This window comes from Camarhynchus parvulus, chromosome 20 (genome assembly GCF_901933205.1).
Source record: "Camarhynchus parvulus chromosome 20, STF_HiC, whole genome shotgun sequence".
NCBI classification, from domain to species: Eukaryota; Metazoa; Chordata; class Aves; order Passeriformes; family Thraupidae; genus Camarhynchus; species Camarhynchus parvulus.
This window is the reverse complement of record NC_044590.1, coordinates 5,514,310-5,533,581: the sequence shown is the minus strand read 5'-3', so window position 1 is coordinate 5,533,581 and position 19,272 is coordinate 5,514,310. Positions and strand designations below refer to the sequence as shown.

Sequence of the window (19,272 nt, the reverse complement as noted above, 5' to 3'; positions counted from 1 at the left end):
GAAAGCTGCAGTCCTGGCGGGCGGGCAGATGCTGCGTGTGCTAATAGTGAAAATACAGAGAGACATTTCCCTGCTTGGTTTTCTTTTTGGTGGGGGAAAAAAGGGCACGTTCAAAGCACTGAGCACACAAATGTGTGCACACACAAACCCTCCAGTCTCTGCACATGTATTCACTGGGGGTTCAAATTAAACTCCAAATTGTGCAACTGTGATCTGTCTAGATTAGAAGTGGGCTTAGATTGCAATTAAGTCAAGGGAAGTCAAGAGCTTAGATAACGATTATAATTTTTTTTCCTATTTGGAAGAACCAATTGGAAAAAAAGAAGAAATAAAAAGAAGATTAAAATACAGTATATCTGTGCACATGCACTAATAAATTGTCATTAAACAGTTCCTTCCTTATTGTCTAAATGGAGATACTATGAAATATTTGTAATTAGCAACACAATTTATTAAAGCTGCCCTATCTTGGCTTGGTGCTGTTTCACAATCAAATGCAGTTTGGGATTTTGCAGCCAACCATTTTTTAATCACCAGAGCACTTCATTTTTAGTAAATCCAACCCTAATTTTTGTTATCCCCTGCTGGGCTTTACTCGAAAAAAAAAAGTTTAATTTGGTTGAGATCCCCTCAAAATCATCTCTGCTTAATGCCTCCCAGCCTTCTGCAGTCTGTCTGCCTGTTTTGTACAAAACACACACGCAAGCAGTAATCAGCAACTATACCCCAGCCTTGCATTAAATGTCAGTTTTGTGCTTTGAGATTTTTTCATGTGCTTTTGAAAAGCAGGGTGTAGCAGGATGCAGCCCACATAGAAAAAAAAAAAAAAGAGAGAGAGATACAGCAGAAAAATAGTGTTCATTATAGGGGAGAAGTAAGTAAATCATAAGAGATGATTTAGAGATCCGGAATGTAAAATGCATGATGCAAACCTTCAGAAATGGACTGCTCCTACACTATTAGGAGTTGAAGGTCGTGCCACATGTCATTGGAAAGGTAATTTTCTCTAGATTTTGAAATAGGATCTCAGATTTGACCTATGCCCCCCGTGTCCAGAACATCTGGGCATCCTTAATGCATCTATTTCTTTTCCTTTTTTCCTTTTTCCTTTGTTCCCACAGCAGGAGGACAGTCCCCAGTTTGGAAGAAAGAGAAAAAGAATGGCCAGATTTCAGTTTTAGTCTTGCTGTGGACTTGTGGGAGACCCTGGACAAGTCATTCCATGCCTTTCAGTTCCCCCTTGTCAGTAAGATGGATTTGGTAGAGAAATGCTCATATAACTCATTCTTACATTTCAGTATTTGATTAATTAATGCTCAAGAGTTATTTTGTGATGCTCACATGAAATAAGTTATTCACAGCACATTCAGATGTGCTTCTATTGCTTTAACAGCTTTGAGAATGAGATTTGTTTCCCATAAACAAGATACCTTTATCCATATCAATAGGTATCTAAGTGTGATTCCACAGGGTGCAAAATTATATGAATGACTTGAAATACTTTTATCAGATATTTTTCATTACCTTTTGAAACAGACTTAAAATATCCTTCTCTTAAATCTTCTTCTCATGCTGAGCTCAGCTAGAAATACAAATGTTTAGTGCATTGAAAGCCAAAGCATCCAAAAATATAGTTCTCTAAGGAAAATGTAGGGGCCTATGTGCTTCAGTTTCCCTCATCATTAGACTGGGAAAAGTGAGGTTTATCTATAGAGACTAAAGGAGGAAGAGAAGCAGAAAAGCTTCCAGACAGTTCCTGCAGACAGCTTTCCTCAATATTTTGAGACAACGTCTCCATGCAAGGCAAAATTTCTGTTCTGTGCAAAAATCTAACTGCTCAGCCTACTTGGCTTCCTGATTTCCAGGGAAATCTTCAAACACCAGAGGCCAAAATTTCTCCAAGGCTCAAATTAAAATCCTTTGCCTCCAAGGAAAATAAAAAAAAGCTCAGTACACATTCTTAGCAATACTGCAGTGTAAGGAGAGCGAACATCCCAAAAATAAATGTTTTCCCAAGGGTAGCAGCAGTGTTTGACAGGAGGGCGCTCACCCTGGTGGTGTTGGGCATTTGCACTGTGCCTGGTGAATGAAGTCAGAGACTAAAATCAGACCTAAAATCATTGGTGCTTCAAATCTGCTTCTGCATCAGCCTCATCAGGGTCCTGTCTGCAGCAGCACAGGCCTGGAGAGTGCTGGAGCAGAGCCCTGCTCCTCTGGGATGCTCCTCCAGACAGCCCCATGGCAGCCTGGGCTCCTCTGCTCAGCTGCTGCCCCCTCAATTCTCCTTTCTGTTTATCTTCTCCTTATAAATGGAGCCCAGCTAATCAGCCTGATGGCCAGGATGCCTGTCAGAAAACATCTAAAAGGATTTTAATCCCTCCCCCTCCTTCAGGAAAGCTTGTGCCTGCAGTGGGAAAAGGGTTCATGATTCTGGCTGTGGAAGGGAGCAGGGGGATGTGTACTTGGGGGCAGAGCAGCCCTTTGCAGCTATGGACTTGGGGTTCACATCAAATTCCCAGCTAAACATCCTGTCTAAGGTGAACTTAAAAACAAAGTCATCTTGCAAATGGTTCCCCCAGCAGGTTGAGACATGCTGTTGAGGATAATGTGAACTCCCTGCAGTCTCAGAGAGACAGGGAGAAAGCAGCTTATTTCCATATCTTAATTAAAATTTCCATTAATCCCATCTGAGGCCTCATAACTTCAAAAACTTGGACAAAAAACCCCAACACTTATTTCTGATAAATATTTTAGACTAATTGTTCTGAGGTAGCAGACATCTCTGGCTGGTGAATATCAACGAGCCGTGGGTGCTGCCGGCTGTTTAAAGGGAACCGCCAGGGTTTTGTTTGTTTGTCCTCTGAAAATTACTGAACATCTCGAATGCCAGAGATGGGAGACACAGGAAACAAACAGGGCGGCTGCAGCTCCTGTAGCATTGTTTGGAGGCTGCTTTTGTGCCTTGCAGGCTCCTTCCTGAAGGCTCAGAGCCCAGGTGCTTCCAGAGCAATGGGAGCTGCTGGGCAAAGGAGCTGCTGCTCAGGACAACATCTCCTAACGATGCTCTATCTTTATCCTCCAACTCAGCAGGGAGTTTCTATGAAAAGTATGAGAATCAGGGGCTTAAAAGCAAAACACAGTTTCCCCAACCATACTCTGAGCCTACAGGAACTGCTTTTTGAAGAGAGATGTGGATCTGTGGTGTAGAGGGGCTGATGCCAGTGGAGAAGATGAATGTTTAGAACATGACCTGGCCTTGCCTTCCTCTCTTGCCCATCCCAGAGTCATGGGCTGCTGGTTTTCCTTGCATGCAAAGCCTCCATGTGGGATGGAAAAGTCACCATTCCACTGGACAGCCATCAGGAACCCAGACAAGATCACGATTTTTCCCTCTGTGCAGGGACACAGGGATTCCTCTCCTTTAAACCAGGATCACAGGGAATATCCATTCACACTCTGCCTCACTTCTACCAGTTTTTCCATCTTCCCATCGCTCCTGCGGCTTTTCTGGCAGTGACCACAAAGACATTCCTAAAGAACCAGAAAAAAGAGCACAACTAATGGCAGTTTCAGCCACCTGCCTGGCCACAGGAGATGGCTGAGAAACAGCAAGGTTTAGAAGGGCAAGAAGAAAAAACACAGTCAGGTTTTTCCTTTAAAATCATGCTTCTCCCCCATTCCTGGGAGTCTTGAATGTCCCTTTTGCACAGTGCTGAAATCAACAGAGCCCAAATCCCATCTCTTACAACCCCACTCCCCCCTTCAGCCCACTTTCTTTGCTTCCCAAATTTGACATTAATTTGGGATAAGAAAATACTAATTTAGGCTTTGTGGAGTGGATGCAGGTTTGGGGATAGCACAAAAGGTATTGGGTTTTGGCTCTTTCTCCCATATCATTCATCTTTGTAATCAGTTTAACAAATGAATTTAATGATCTTTCACTTAATTTTAAATGCTATTAATTTAATCCATGGAAAGAAGCATTTTTTACTGTTTGAATGCATGCAGGGGTAAGCAAAATGCTTTCATGTTTCTGTTGAGCACCAAGGTGTATTTGGGAATGCAGAGAGAGGACTCTCCATCCCTGTTTAATGGCACATAGGTGAGAAATGAACCAGGTAACAAAGCTGAAGTGGGAGGAATGGGGTGGAAAACAGAGCAGACCTTCAGCTGGGGCAAGGCAGGGAATTTGTGTCCGTGCTCCTGGAGGGCACAGCTGTTGGGGTATGGAAGTGTGAAAGGACAGAGCTCCTCTCTGGCTCTGCACTCCTGGTGTCAGTGGCAGCCACGGAGAGCAGCAGCCATAATTAAACTCCAGTGCAGAGCTCAGGGTCCCAGAGGTGACATCCTGGGGATGAGCTGAGCATTGAGAATGGCAAACTGCAAGGGACCTGCTGACAGCTCCTCCGTGGTCATAGATCACCTCTGAGTGACAGAAAATTGGACACACATCACAAGGAAGGCAGGAGAGAGCTTTGGGGAGGGGGGAGGAAGGGGAGAAAGCAACCATTCCTAAAATGAGTCTAAAATCTGCCTGGTTGCTAGGGAAGTGGGACTCCTGGTAAGTCATTTCAATTTGTACCTATATTTATAACAGTATGAAGATACGTTTTATAATCTGTGTAATAAAGAACCTCATCAGCAACTTCTCAAAGAAACTTGTTATTACAGAGAATGACACTCTAATTGCCTCCAGACATTTAGCTTGTCTAGTGAGTGAAGTAACCTGATAAGCTATTGAGCTATTAAGTGATGTAGAATCAATTAATGTAGTTAGATAAGAAAGTAATACCCTACCTAGGTTAACTAAGTAGTATGTGTCAAATGAGTCACTATTAATTCAGGTCCAGAACACCACAGTACACCTGTATAATTCTTAGTAACCTTGATGAAATTGAGGGGATTGCATTTTGACCAAAGAAAACTTGTTTTTCAAAGACTTTTTGTGAAAAAAGAAAATATACAGAATTCATTACCAGGCTCATTTTTTCCCGGTAATATTCTCCATAAATTTAAAACATAAATTACTGAATAGCAATGCTGTAGAGATGGTTAAAGTGCAGGGACTGATTATTTCGAGTTTCGGAAAGAGAGGGAGACATAGGGGGAAGGCAACTTGAATTTCCACGCCAGCATGGGAACACAAACAGGAGCTGGATAAATGGGGTTGGAGATGCTCATGTCACCTGGTGCAGGCTTACCCCCACAGCCCTGGAGAACAGCACAGAACCATCAGTGCCTCAATGTCCTTTCAGCCTGCAGCACCCCAGGCTGGGCTGTCAGAGAGTGGGGCTGACACGGGGACAAGGTGACAGATGGGGAAGGGTCACCATGCCTTGTGTAGATACAAGCAAGAAACATGTGAGGCCCGAGTTCCAGCTCCAGTTAATTTTGTCCCTGTCTGATCTAGCTCTGGGTGTGATTATCTGGAGTGTGTTAGAGCAGAGGAGAGGAGAACGGGTGAGAAATTATCACCCTGTCTGTCTCACCACTGCTGCAGGTTTCCTCTCCTGATATATTGTCTCTGTAGCTGGGGAGTGCAGAGGGAGGTTAATGAATCTTAAAACATTTGTAAGTGGCACAGTGTAGCTCCAAGCAAGCTGGGGTTCTCGGGAAAGTCTGCATTGCTGTGCTAATGTGCTGCTCAACAAGAGCTAATTAGCCCTACCTGGGAGCGCAGAGCACCGGGGGACACGGTGGCACTGCCAGCTCGGGGGATGGCTGTGCTGCCTCCAGCCCTGCTGGCTCCACAGCTCTGCTTTGGACCCTTTCTTCCATCTCTTCAAGCTTTTAGAAAGAGATGTTTTCAGCTATGAAATTGCAGTCACCCAGGTCTCTTGCTGTAGGGGTTGTTCTCATGCATGTATCCAGCTGGCTGGTCATGTCCAGTATTTTTTATAGATATATAAATATAAAATCACAGAATATCCTGAGTTGGAAGGGACCCACACAGATTCATGCCCTGTAAAGTCAGGGGTTTAACACTGAGTCCAGGAATATTTTGAGACTTTCTTCCAAGATTGAGTCCATCATGGAAGGAAGGGCTCAAAGCAATGTGTCAGAGGTGGAGCAGCACCTTCAGGCACTCGTGGGTCAGTTTGCATCATATGACCTGCTGTGGTTAGATAACAACTTGCTTAAAGCTCTTCATAAATCCTTGGAATGGGTGTTTGCAGCTTTGGAAATTTGCAGTCCTTTGGAAATCTGGGCTTGTAGGGGAAATGGCAAGCTCTTGCAGGAAGGTTTATTGCATATTGCATTGTGGGTGATCTAAGACAGAAGAATATTTGGGAAAATATTACCATTAACACCTCTAAAATGCCCCATTACATGAGGTGTAACCACATGGAAAACTTGGTATTTCTTCTGGGAAGGACCACAGCAGTTCCCTATGGACCATAGGGCAGCAGTAAAAGACCAATGAGCTGAGGGAAATGCAGAAAAATAAATATATCAGTAGTGAAGGTTTTAGAGCTTCCTCTCGAGTATTTAGATGTGGTACAGGATTGGAAATTTTGTTTCTGATCTTCTTCAAACATGAACAACCCAGAGCCGTCTGAACTGATTTGCTTAATGTGCTGTTCAGCATTCACAGCATAAATTGAATTGTTAGCCTCTCTGTCTGTGCATTTGAATGTTTTGATTCTAATATTACCAGCAGAGCAACCTTCCCTAACTGGATTGTTCTCACAAGTAATGTTGATGCTTTGCACTCCCACTCAATTGATGTCATTGGGGCTAGTGACAAGAAGGTGCCTGTTAGAACAGGCTGAGATCAGATAAGAGCAGAGAGTGACAAATCAGAAATATCTCATTTTTCATCAATGTCCTTTATTTTAATTCTTTTTTTCTACCAGTTTCTAGTTATTCACTTCTGACAGGGATGGACTTGCAGATGCTTTATCCCACAGCTAAAGCCCCTGAGGTCCTAATTGGGATGTGTCCACACCTTCTCCCAGTGCAGAAATGCCCATCAGGAAGAGTTTGCAGCTGAGCATTGCCTCATGACACTTGTGTGTCTGCACAAGGTTTGTGTGTAATACTGGGAGAGAACCCAGCTCTCCCCGTGCCAGTGGGTACAGATTGTCCAGAGTGCTGGAAAAATGCATTTTCTGGGCTGGCTGAGCTTCTCCTAAATCATATCCAGGCTTATATGGAGCCACTGTAGCTCTGAGATATTTAGATATTTTTATATCAGTACAGTTGACCTGAAATTCCAGAGCAACATGCAGCATCCTGACACCTGTGAAATTCTGGGGAGGAGTTAAAGGCAGGAGTTGTTTGGGAAGTTTGAGACTGCAGGACCTTGTGGGGCTAATTTTTCAGTGGTGCTGTGGGGAGGCACATCCCCAAGTGTGTGTCTGGTGCAGATATCAGCACAGAGCTGGGTCTCTGTGAGTTGGATCTTGGTAGCAAACCCACGTGGCTGCAACAGACACCATCAGGGACCAGAGCCCTGGGAAGGAGAAGTGACAGCACCACCATGTCCATCAAAAAGAGCAGGATATGCAAAAGTTACAAAAAACATCATGGAAGACTAAGCATGGGATTTGGGATATAGCAGAAGTGAATTTGTCACTCCTAGATCTCAGCAAAGCCTCTTACCAGAGAAAGGGAGAGGCAAGACTCTTCTCTGGGGTCCTTCCATGTTGTGACCTGTGTTTTTTAGTCCTTTCTAGAGTTTGATATTTCATACGTAGACAGTTGCCAGGGGGAATTTTGCTTACACTGTAATTTTCCATTTGCTGCCAGACTTCAGACAGATGAGTGCAAAGTGTTCTCTCTGCAACTCAGGAAATAATTTTGCAGTCAGTGTGAACACTGTGAACCTTCTAATTTATTTTTTTTTCCCTATAATAACAGTTTGGCAAATCAAAGTGTCTGTTCATTTAGGCAGGAAAAGCACCTGGGAGCCATGCAAAAAAAAAAATACACAGGCATAGAGCTGGACTCTGAGCTGGCCGTGTCTCAGATTAGATATTCTAAGTGATTAGGAGTATTGAACATTCTCCATTTTATCTTGTCTGCATAGAAGGAGAAGCATTGAGGGTGACTTCAGAGGGAAGGAACTAACATGCACACCAAAGTTTCTAAGTACTTTTATTTACACAAATTCCTTTGCCTTATTTTCCAACTTCATAAGACATTGGTCATTAAAATGAATTCAGAAATCTGGCCACTACCAGGAAGTCAAATGGGGGAAAAAGAGAAAGCGAATATTTGTGCTCTGCATGATGGAAGTTAGGGAGACATGATTGCATTTTTTGCCTTTCAAACAAGTTCTATTTTAAGCCAAGAAACCTAAGGGTGGGATGCCAAGAAAGAGAGAAGGATTTTCCCAAAGAATAATTTTTAATTAGTCAAAAAACCTTAAATAAATTTTTAGACAGTCACCCAGATCACCTTATCCAGTAAATAATATAAATACACTCTCCCCTTTACTCCTGACTCACACATACCCAGGCACTCACGAGACCAGGTAAGCAAAACCACTCTTTCTTTTGTTCTCTTTGTTCCTTTTGTTCACCATGCAGCAATGAAAGGTGACAGCCATATTTGTTGTAACATTTCTACAGGAAGGAAGAGATAATTACCAGCCCTTTCCATGGAAGAGGAAAAGGAGCATGACATAGGTCTCCTTCCAGCTCCCAGAAAGCCAACTGCACTCTGGCAATGGCTCCCTCCCCACCTATAAAATTGGCAATAGCCTCCCCCCATTGCACATATTTATACCTCAGCTAGGATTAGGGTTACACCTAGGGTTAGGGTTTTTAAACCACAAAGCCCAGAGCTCCAGGCACACTGCATCTGCCAAAGGCATCCCAAGGGGAACACAAAACTCCCACAACATGGCTCCCTGCCCACCCTTCTGCTTGGAACTATTCTCACCACCATGCCCCTTGTGCAATATGACTCGAAGTTTCAGGGTGTAGAGGTCTACTGCCCTGGTTTTTAGATTTCATTTTTTCATCTCATGTAAAACAACAGCTGAGAAGACCTCAAAAAGCTCTGTGAGAAGGGGTCTGCTTTCACTGCCACCTGTTTCCTCACCCATTTCCATACGAAAGACCTCTGTTCATTTGCAGTACACTTGACTTCATTGATCAAATTGCTGTCTTCACGAGGCCTCCTTAACAATCTGCCCAGACAGATCTGCCTTCTGCCTTGGCTATTTTAGGGTGATTCTGGTTTTCATTAAAGAAAACCTGAACTTCTTTTAAGAGGATATGTGTTATTTATGAGAAGCACCGGATTCGTTGGCACTGGAAATCAGAGCCTCTAATCTAATAAAATAATACAATCATTCGGTGTGAGTAAGTGTGGGCTGGTTCCTGGTCACCCTCCTGGTGGGTGTGGTGATAATGATCCACAGCCTGACCACAGGAATCAGAGAATCCCAGAACTGCTTGGACTGGAAAGGTCCTTAAGACTCATCTCATTCCAAGTCCCCTGCCTTGGGCAGAGACACCTTCCACTCGACCAGGTTGTTCCAAGCAACGTGACCTGGAGCAATTCTAGGGATGGGAAATGGGCAATGATTCCCTTCCCAATGCACGGGTGGATGAGCTCTCCCTGCATTGGGAGCCCTGAGATAAGAGAGCTCCCTTTCCCTTCCTGCCTCTGCTTGTTTGAGAAATGTGATGAGCCCCCAGATGAGCGTGTGCCCAAGGTCCAGTGCAGAAAAATGTGGGGAACCCTCTCACTTTTACTCTTTCATTCAGCAAGAGCAAACAATCCCAACAAGGTCTGTTCAGGTAACCACATGCCTCACTGCAGCTTTTTATTATTATTTTCTCCTATTTGTTTCCATTTGAAGGAAATTTGGAAATAAGACCTATTTAGCCTTCATAAGAAAAATTGCTTTATATCTTAATTTTTTTGTTCTTTGCCTTTATTTTCTCACTAGCTGGGATTTTCAGGCTGATTTATAAGATATTGAAAATATAATCTGTATGATATATTAAAATATAATTAAAAGTGTTATCATATTTGCAGCAGTGTGCTATGCCTAGGGAGGCTTTACAAGAGCAAATATATTTTTTGCATTTCCTGCACAAGTGAGGGAGACCAGATGACTCTTGGTGGATTTTTTTACTGATAGGAAAGTAGAAACAAAAACAGAGGGGGTGGACTGTGGATGCTTCCTGGTGTTTTACCTTCACTCCACTTTCTGTGTTCCAGAACATCTCCCAGTGGTACAGAACAAAAGGAGATAAAAATTAAGTTCACAGTCTGGGTTTCTCAGGTTATGATAAGGAAGATCTGGCATGGCAGCAGGATGGGGATGGCCAAGGGATGCTGAGCTGTAGCTGATTCCCATGACCTAATCCCCTGCCTGTGGAGAGCACCAAAGCTGCTCCATGGCAGAGCAGCTGCTCTTGGTGGGAGCTCATGGAGCTGGGAAACGCAGCCCTGCGAGAGGGAATGTATGGAATAGTGGGGCTGTGTATGCAGGGGAGTCCTTCTGGAGACCTCTCCCGTCTCAAAAAATCCTCCTTACCTTTGGTACATGACCCAAGGCTTCACCTTCCCACACTGGGATGAGCAGGCGTTGGGTGTGGGCTATGCCTGTGCCCTCATAGCCCCCTGTCAACTGGAGCTCTTTGCTGGGCATGGAGACTTGTAGGATACACAGCCTTAACCAGGAAAAAATGGGCAGGAATTCTGGGATTTGCAGCTGAACTCCACAAATCTCATTCTCTTACCTTCTGCAGCCCATATCCAGAAGGGAGTTGCACTGGGAGAGCCGCAAACCCATTTATTCCTCAGTGATCTATAGAGAGATGCAGGGTTCAGAAGTGGGGGATTTGGAGGATGAAGGATTAACTGGACAGTGCCATCAAGATAGGAAAGTAATTAAAAAAATAATAAAAAATACTCTATCATGTATTCATACATTGTATTAATCAAGCTGCCCAAGTGCTTAAGGAACTTGATTATCTTTATCCCTCTTCTCCTCTTTTTCTTTCTACCCCCAGGAACTACTTCTGTTCCTGCAGCTCATATTTTCAACTGTCTTTAAATAAGTGTTTAATGGGATTTATAGAAACACCTGAGCAGGTTAGATAGGTTATAATTCCCACTGATTTCACTGACCTTTCTGGGAGATGGGATACAGGCTCCTATATTGTACAGGCTTATTTGAAAATACTATTTCAGGTATGCTGGAAAATATTATTCCTATTAGATTTGTGGTTTAAATTCTTGGAGGTGCCATCAGAATGGGCTTGGTGCATAGAAATATAAATAAAAACTAAAAACATGTATATGTGTTGGTACCTGCCTCTGTGTGTGTGTGTAGTCTATATTGGTGGCTGAAAACCTGGTGCCTGCTCTTTGGTTTTTCCATTTTAGCTGGCCTATTATCAGAGATTTCTGGAGTGTGAGTTTCATAAGTAGAGGTTATCATACATTGCAGGCCATCTCTCCTGCTGGGGAGCAAAATGAAGGTTTGATAATGAGATCGCCCAAAGGCAGATAAGAGCTCCAGCTTGCTGAACAGTCCCTCAAGGTTTCATGTGATGGCAAAAAGGAGGGAATGCAATTTATTATCCTTCTCTCCTTGTACCTTCCCATTGTTTGAGAAGTCAAAGCAACAAACTACACGGGTTAAAAATAAATTAATTAATTATCAGAGCAGGAGACCCTGTGTGTTGTTATTTTTCTCTGAGGAAGGAGGTCTGTGATTTGCTCTAACACCGTGAAGAAAGTCTCTGAACTCCAAATCTTGAAATTCTACTTAACAGACAGACTCTCCCCTCTCTTCTCTTGCCTTCTTCCTGCTAGGGTGGATATTCTAAAATAAGTCAAGTGCTTTATCTCAGTGGAGGGTGGAGGATGGCTCTGTAACTGCTGCTGATAACCTCCCCATCTCCAATTCTGTTTGCTCTTCTTTCATGCTAAATGCTACAAAGTGCATTACAGGAAAGGGAAAGGTCAGATTTAAGCCATAAAACATGGAAGATTCTGAGCTGAAGTTGCCACATCATTAAGTCGCAGCATCTTCATGCTTATGTTTTCTAGCACATATGGTATATAAAATCACCTAGTGTTTCACAACCCTCTTAAATAATTAGGCACAACAGGGTTTGCTGGGTGACCACCTGGATAAAGTCAAAACAGTGGCATCTGCATCAACCAGATGGGAGTCTGCTCTTTGCTGCCATCAGGAAATGGACAGCCAACTTCCACTCCAGTGAACCAAAAGCTGCCTTCTCCCAGACAAGAAAGGGAAAGGGCAGAGTAGGAGAGAGCAATAAATATGTTTTCCTCCAAATTTCAGGTTACTGAGTCTCTACTGAAACCTCAAGGAGGAGAGCCTGTCCCCAGCTGAAGAAGCAGCAAGGAGGAGGTGAGTTGGATTTGTACATCACACCTGGCAATGTACGGGGCAAGTTGAACAAAGGTTTATATTTTTGTTTGGTTTTCTCATTAAAAAAAAAGAAAAACACTGGGAGAATATTAACAATTTACTGTGAGGCTCCATTAGATCAAATCAGTGCCAATGATAGTCACTTATTTCCTCCATTTCGTAATGATTTACTCTATAAATTAATGCCTGCCTGTTTAAACACCCTCAGTGATTCAGTGCTGGGTGCCATGGCAATAAGTGGCAGGGACTAGGGCTGAACCCAGCAGTCATGTGGCTCTCAGTGCAGTCATTATGTGCACTGGTAATGGGGGGCTACGTGGGAACGCAGACAGATATTATGCAAACATATACTGACTTAAGTATCAATCTGTCACTGGTGTAACTCATGGTAATGGCCCCACCAAAGTCATTACACAGGAATATGCATTACAGCATGTTAAGCATCTATCATGGGTGCAGCTTCAGAGAAGCCATGGGGAAGATGCAAGGAGGTGCCAAACATCCAGATCTGAAGGATGCTCACGAAGGGGTTTAATTCAGCAAAGCCCCAAAGGAACATTCCTTTTTCTCCCGCTTTGCGCTCCAAAAAGATGGATCTGAAAAAAAAATGTCTCCCAGCTTTAAGAAGAGGAAAGAAAAAAGAGAATCCTCTTGAGCGTGCATGTGTGAAGCACAAGCAAGTTCACTGCAGCAGTTCAACTCCAATCTCTGCTTCATAGGCACAGGCACAATAGGGGTTTGGTGGGACAGCCTCAGCCTGGCTGTACTACACAGCAGTTTTAGGATGTGATCCCTCCTCTTGTTACCCTTAGAAGTCGCTCAGCCTGATTTTGTGGTACAGAAGTGGAAGGAGAAGGTAACTTCTGTGTCTCTCTTCAGCTGATCCCTGTCCTGTTCCTGACACACCAATTAGTCCCTTTTCCATTATAAATCAGCCCCATGCCTCACTGGCAGGAGCATTCATTCCCCAGTTTTGTACAGGGTCTTTCCTCTTTCTGATGAGGAAGATTCTGCTCAGATCCAGACCAGGTAAGGCATCTCTGGACAACACCAGTGACTTAGAATAATCTCTTTCCCTGTTTTTTGGTTGCTTTTCAAAGAGCAGTGCTGCAGCACTGGCTCAGCAATGGAAGGCAGAGAGTGGCTGGCATGGGCAGGGGGATTTTTCATCGCTCAGTGCAGACTTGGCTATTTTGTTAGCATAATATACGTCCTCCAGCCAATGCAATGGATTAGAAAAGCACTCTGTTTAAAGGTTAAATAGTTGATATTGCATCAACATGTATGGGAGGTGACACACAAATCCAGAGTGATCCGTGGCACTTGGCTCAGTCTCCAGCCAGCTCGGCAGTGTAGCCAAGGGTAAATGCAAGTGCACAGATTTCTAAAGGGAGTTTACCCACCGTGTACTGCTCAGCCTGTGCACTCAGCGGTGCATTTACTCACTTTTTTGTGTACTAAAGCAGTACTGATACAGCTCACAGCATCCTCGAGCAGTTGTATAGAGGGTCAGGAAAGAGGCTTAATAGACTGAAGGTGCCTGAATGCAGTGTTACAGTAAGTAACCAACCTCGTAAAAAAAGAGACTGGTAAAAGAAAAAGCCCAGGGAACAAACACTGGATCTGTTGTGCTGTTACCATTTAACCTGCATTCACTGCCAATTGAAATGCACTTTACATTACTTCAGTCAGATACTTCAAAGGAAATCCTGGAGATGGGAGCACTTAAGCAAGAGCACTTCTGGTGGTAATGTGTGTATTTGAAAGCCTGGCAATTGGGAAGGTTGTGAATGCCTCAGCGTATCCAAATATAGCTGTAGCTTGTTATATGTAAACGGCAAGACTCATTCTGATATTCCTGCTCCTATCCTGCCCGCCCTTCCCTCAAAACAGTGTGATTCCTCCATCTGTCAGCATCTCCAGTATTTGTGTTTTCGTGTAACAATGCTCGCCTGGGCACATTATTCCACACAGTAGCTCGGTGAGAAGAGCTGGTACAGTACCAAGTTATGAAAAAGCCAAAGGAGACATTTGGGAATGGCTCTTTTAGGGAAATATTGCTGCTTCTGTGCTACTGCCTGAGCCTTACAGAGCATAAGGGAAGGCCATGAAAATTATTGGGAAAAGGTATAAAACCAAAGCAGGTGAAACCCCTAGATGGAGGCTCCTCATCTCACTGTAATTAAATCCTCTTGAAAGAGATCACCTACATGGAGAGATATTTTATTTTAATTGTGTGGGCTGGGGGTTGAGTCCATGTAGCTTCACCATGTCCTGCAAGGGGGAGTTAGGGGTGTTCCACCCTCAGACACTTGGACCAGGACAGGAGAGCAGGCAGAAACTGCATCTGCAACAAACAGACTTCTGAGAAGTTTGATGGGACATAGTCCCACTTCCCATCACACACAGGTACCTGCTGGGACTGGAGACAGTGTGAGGGGTGCACAGAAAGGTGTAAGATGACAACAGTGAGTCTTAAAGCACTCCCTGCTAATTGAACATTATCAAAGAGTAGATCTGCAGCAGCTCACTCTGAAATATAAAAGATACAGGACCAAAGGACACTCCAAGTACATCACACGGCCAGGGCTGCCTGTGGCATGTTGGACAGCACGTGGATAAATCCCAATGACCCAGAGAAAAATGTATCAGCCAAACTTTTCAGGTTAGATTTCTGGAGAAATGTTGTTCCTTCTGCATCTGGGTGCAATCCACTCTCTGTTGTCATGGTGGATGGGAATTTTAAGGTACGTTCTTTTTGTTTTCTTGGCAAGAAACCTCTCTTAATGGAGTGGGTTCATAAAAAGTAGCTCTGAATACCTGGCTGCAATATAAGGGAGTTTGAAATCCTGGAGATGGGAGAAGAGCCACAGCTGCTCTCTTTCCCTCAACACAAATGGCAAGGCTATGAGAACACACTGACCTTTATCCAACACTATTAAATGCCATGCAAATAAATAGCTAATTCTATTTAACAGCATTGCTGCATTTATCTCACTGTGACCACAGCCAGGTAAAACTCCCCTTTGCTGACCCAACCATGTGTTGACACATCTAGGGCTGTGACATGCAAAGGAAAGGTCCTGGTTGCTCCATCCCTGAGCAAAAGTGGCTTCTCAGTCCCTGAGCAAGGATGTTTTCTTCTTGCTCCAAACTAATGCATCCAATCTGGACAGAGAACTGGCAGGCTGGTGCTGCTGCCTTTCCAAAAATCAAGGAGTGGGGAAGGTGGGAGGAAAAGTTCTGTGCCACCTCTCTGTCTGGGATGGTTCCTTTTTTGCAGCAGGAAAATCAGAGCAGTGACTGTCCAGAGAATGCACACAACAAACCTCATCCAAACCAGGGATGTGTTCAGAGAGCAGCATCACTCAAAATTTATTGCAAACAGTCTGGCAGCTCCACCTCCTCTGAATTTCGCTTGACTTGCAAAGGCAGTTGCAAAGACTGTGGTTCAGTCTCTGCTGATACTATCTGTGGATTTTGAGAGTATAATGACATCTATTTTGTGCCATTCACATGTTCATCCATAGGGCTGAAATCTTCCTCTTCTGGGAAAAGCCCTCCCCATCCCACATTTCACGCTGACGTTCCGGGCTGGAGTCTGATCAGCCTGTGGGTATGGCACAGCTCCAAGCTGCTCAGGTGGTTCTCTGGAGATTTTAGCTGCTAAATATAAAATTAAAAAAGACTCTTCTGAGCATGTGCAAATAGTAATTTCACAAATGCATTTAGCACGGCCAAATTTGAATAGATTTTTATGGGAACTTCAAAAGGCATATTCCCAGCATAAAATACTTCCACATCCCCCTGTAATAGTCAAAAATTGAACAGAGCAGATTGCTGTTCATTCTTTCTTTTTTTTTTTCTCAGAAACCTCTAAGTCACTATTACATAAATTTTTCTCAAAATTTTCCATCAGAAAATTTCAGTCCAAACCACAAAATCTCAATAAAAACAACTAGAAATGTCAGCCTGGTTTTAAGACTGTTGTCTCCAAACACCTGGATAATGTATTACCCCCTTCTACCTCCCTCACAGAGTTCCTACATGAGGTTCTAACATTTCTGGAGTCATTAATAGATGCAAGTTGCCCATTTTGGGGTGATAACCCAGAATTTGACCTTAGAGATGTGCTGAACTCGCCCAGCTGCATGCAGGTAGTGCAAACACCCCAGGGCATGAGATACCCAGCCCTGCATCATCACAATTTGGGTTCTGCAATTACTGCACTTTGGAGAACTCTTGTTTGTGACTCAATGCTTCCCTCTGTAAAGTGGCAAGAACATCACCCTCCTCCCAAATTAATTCTAAACTTATGAATTCCATAGACAAGCCAGAGAGGAAGTTAGTCATTGCCTCCAGAGCAGTGTCTGAGCAGTTTTCTGGAATTAAAATATCAAGCAGTTGCTCTTTAAAGGATCTCTTTGCAGGTGCACTTTGTGCACATGGACACTTCAGGAAAAAGAGGCACGTGGATATTTAGCTTAAAGATCATAAACCCCTGTGTATCCCCAAAGGATATTGATTGAAATTGTTCGGGTAAATTTAATTTGACATTTCCAGGCTCTCTATCACCCAAACCTTGCATATTTAACATCTTTATGCTCCACAGTCTCCCTGAATCCCAGATTTTTGTGTCTTAGCTTCAGAAAGGACAGTCTCCTTGTGGTATTATGTTGCTCCAGGACTAACTACACTAAGTACCCATCTTTGTGGTCCTCCGTCCTCCTCCCCCAGCTGGAACATGCTCTTGGGAGAGTTTCCTATTAAAACTCCCCAGAGGGGACACCCTTGACTCTGGCCATTTCTGATGCTATGAGCAACACTAAGCTCTCTCATCAGCTTTATGATTTTTTCCCCTCCTTTCACTATCTCAGCTTCAAAGAACCATTTCATCCTTATCTCACACCAAAGGGCTGCATTAAGGCAGACTTGTTCCCTGTGCCCAGGGCCAGCACAGCCACCAGTCTTTCTGTCCAGCTGGTCCCCAAGGCTGTGGTTTGAGCATGGACAATGCATGGAACATCCCACAATGAGTCTGGTTTGCTCCTGCTCCCACGTGCTTGTTGAGCATTCCCTATCCTGAATACACTCTGCTGATCCAGCACAGCCAGCTGGATCCTGACCTGGAGCCCTACACCTGGCTCAAAGGGGAAAACAATCCTGCAAAACCCCTTTAGCACGATCAGAACTATGATTCGTGTTCCTATGTGAACTTAAGGAATAAAAATACTGGCCATCATCAAAAAAGAAGTCAGTAAACTAGGTATTTTTGGAAATGACAATACACTGGAAAAAAGCAAGCTCCCTTATAGAGATTTGTTCCTACTGCACAAGCAAAGTAGCTTTGTTACCATTTTCTGTATCATTTAAACAGATAAACCTGTGAATTATTTATAGCATGTTCAGGAGTAAACACAGACTCCAGGGAGGAAGCCCAGGGTTTTTAAAGTTCAGCTGGTACCCGAAAATCCTGGGAGCACCACGGGAAGGGCCACAGTGCAGACAGGAATTTGTGTTTATTTGAATTTTTATCACCAGTTTATGTGTAGTCCATAGGCTGATATCCTGTGCTCAAAGTAAGAAAAGCAGCAACACTTTTCTCTCTTTGCAGCATTGTCTCTGCCTTGATCTCTTGACTTCTCTGGCAATCAGCAGGGGCAAGTGACTAGGCAGAATCCCCCCCTTGTTCTCATCTCCAATCCCAAAAAATTCTTGAACTGATTTTATTTTTAGTTTAATAAGATAAAATTAATGCTTCAAATAGGAAACATTTGAGGACAAGTCTCAGTTCGGGCTACTTTATTATGGCTGAGTTTTAATCCTCAGTGAATAAGAAGGATTATGCTGAGAATACTGACATCACCTTAAATATAGCAGCATGAATATGCTACTGTAATAAATCTTTTCAGCTTTTAATTTCAATTCAAAAAAGATGTTGGTTGAGAATATCTTCTTTCCCAGTAGCCTTCTCCTGTCTCAGATGTGCCCACACTCCCAGCACCATCTGACACAGCCTTGTCAGGAAGGTGAAGAAGTGCCACCTCCATCCAACACCACAGGGCTCAAAAAATCTTTTTCAGATCCAGAAAGAGCAGTGAAATGCTGGTTTTACCTGTTACAATTATCATTTGGAGAGAGGGGTGAATAATCTCATTAAGCTGTAACAAAAAACAGGTTGACCCCTAAAACCTGAGCTTACACTGGGAAAATTTCTCCATTATAATTTTTTCAGGGGAGATGGTGAAGGTGGGCTCAGTTCTTCACAGGATTTTGTACCCACAGCTCAGGAGAAGGATGGAGCACAGAAAAGTATCCAGGAAAGAGATATTTGATTTATAAGTGAAGCATCAGCAAATGTCTTAAAAGGTCTCCTGAGAGTTTGTAATACTCTGGAAGAGCTGAGAGTAATAAAATGGAATAAAATCGATGACAGAGCCAAGTTCCTATCCTGCCCAACACCAGCACAGTGAGTGCTGCTTCCTGTGGGCAGAAGGGACCCTCCCTGCAGTGGGGTCTGAATGCTTTGTCCACTCAAAGGTGAGGAATTGCGAATGGTCCAGCTCATGTTCAGGTCTGATGGTCTTCATCAAGAGAGCAGGAGCTTCACCAGGTATCAGAAACATCCCCCTGACAATTCTGGTATCACTTGGCAATCCTGTGATTACCCAAGGGCTTTAATTGTCTCTTTGTCTTTTAGATTATCATGGAACTGTAGATTTATTCAGAGGTTCGGATGGTGACTAGAGTGAAGGTAGTATCTAGATTTCTTGCAGAAATGTCAGATGCTGGGAAATGGGTCTATAAATAACACAAATTTTGTGCTCAAGGAATATTTTCTGGTTGTATTTTATGAATTGGAATTATGGTTATCATCAAAGAAGTGCTGGAGAGCCAGT

General features: G+C 43.5%; 1 long non-coding RNA gene across 3 annotated transcripts in view; it reads left to right on the top strand.

Annotated features, from left to right (window-relative positions):
* The window catches only part of LOC115911875, a 175,914-nt gene that overhangs the window by 109,214 nt on the left and 47,428 nt on the right, over positions 1-19,272 (top strand). For all 3 annotated transcript variants that reach the window (XR_004061312.1, XR_004061310.1, XR_004061311.1), the window contains one exon: positions 12,284-12,352. This is a non-coding gene — a long non-coding RNA (uncharacterized LOC115911875). The remainder of the gene's footprint in view (positions 1-12,283; positions 12,353-19,272) is intronic.